This window comes from Microcebus murinus, chromosome 22 (assembly GCF_040939455.1).
Source record: "Microcebus murinus isolate Inina chromosome 22, M.murinus_Inina_mat1.0, whole genome shotgun sequence".
Lineage (NCBI taxonomy): Eukaryota > Metazoa > Chordata > Mammalia > Primates > Cheirogaleidae > Microcebus > Microcebus murinus.
In genome coordinates this window covers 27,420,695-27,422,066 of record NC_134125.1, presented here as the reverse complement: position 1 = coordinate 27,422,066, position 1,372 = coordinate 27,420,695, and the positions used below count along the sequence as shown (strand labels likewise).

Below are 1,372 nucleotides of genomic sequence, written 5' to 3'. Positions count from 1 at the left end.
AGCCTGTGGCACCCGGTATTCCCAGGCGGTCTCCCATCCAAGTACTAACCAGGCCCGACCCCGCTTAGCTTCCGAGACCAGACGAGATCGGGGGCGTTCAGGGTGGTGTGGCCCTAGACGGCGGCGGCGGAGGGCGCCCCTGCCCCGCTCAAGAAGCCGAGCCTCTCTGGGCTTCCCCGCCGCCGCCTCCCGCCCCAGGCCCCGCGCCGGGCCGGGCCGGTTGAGTTCGCCGGCCGGGTCCCGCGGGCTCCCAGGGACGGGGGTGATGGGCGGGGCGGGGCGGGGCGGGGCGGGGCGGGGCGGGGCGGGGGGCTGTCTCTCTATACACACACACACACACTCACACTCACTCACACTCACACAAGATGCGCCTCCACGGCTGGACTCGCCAAGGTGGAGCCCTCCCAGCCCCCCTCGTCTCCTCGCCCGGCCTCCTTCACCTACCCGCTGCCCACCCCCAGCGCGTCGCTGCCTGCCGCTGACTGCGCACGCGCGGGACGCTCGCCCTTTGACCCCAGCCAGGGGCCGCCCTCCCCCACAACCCCTTTCAGCTGCGCCCCCCCCCTCGCCCTGTGGGTGGGCTGCCGCCTATTCCCCCGGGCCAGGGCTGGGGCACAGCCAGTGTATGGGGCGTCTCTCTCTGGGGATGTGTCCCATGGGTGGGGTGGGGTGGCCTGGTTTGGGGGGCGCTGAAGAAATCAGTCCCCTCCATCTCCTACCTCTGGAAAACGCCCAAGCCCGTGGAGAACTGCCGGCACCGCTTCGTGGGGGCCGGGACCCTCCTCCGTGTCCTCCTGTGGCCCAGTCCAAGGGGCCTGGGCCTGGCCGGGGCTGCATTGGACCCCGACCACCCTGGCGTGTGGACTCGCTAAAAATCGGCCATTAGATATTGGATTCCAGCTTCCTGGAGGTCATTTCACTAATGAGTGCACCGGAAAGAGTTTCCTAATCCATCTGTGAGGGTGGCAACTGAAAGAGAATTTTAAAGCTGACAGAATAGGCGAGGGAAGGCATAGGAGATTTCCACACCCAGCAAGGAAGACTTTCCCGAAATGGAAGAAAGAAACGAGCAAACAGAGACACCGGTAGCCCGCCCGGAAAAGAGTCTGCCCCTTAGAGAAAGCACCCTGACCGGGTTCACCCGTGGGTGGGTGGCGAGCTAGCGGCATTCAGAAGAGCGAGGCCCGCAGTCTGTGCGGAAGACACCTGCGCTCGGGTGTGTGTGGCGGCGCGATTCACAAGCAGCTCCAGATGTTAAACCAAGGAGAAGCCAGGGAGTTCCCAACGCCCCAGGTGTCCTCAGCCCACGACTGGCTGCTGTGGGAATGGGAAGCCCGGCTCCTTGTCTCAGAGCGGGGTTCCCAGGAGGATC

General features: G+C 66.0%; 1 non-coding gene across 1 annotated transcript; it reads right to left on the bottom strand.

Moving 5' to 3' along the window:
- Positions 1–119, bottom strand: LOC142863573 (5S ribosomal RNA). Its single transcript, XR_012914343.1, has one exon. It is a non-coding gene; the product is annotated as a 5S ribosomal RNA (ribosomal RNA).
- Positions 120–1,372: the final 1,253 nt, after the last annotated feature.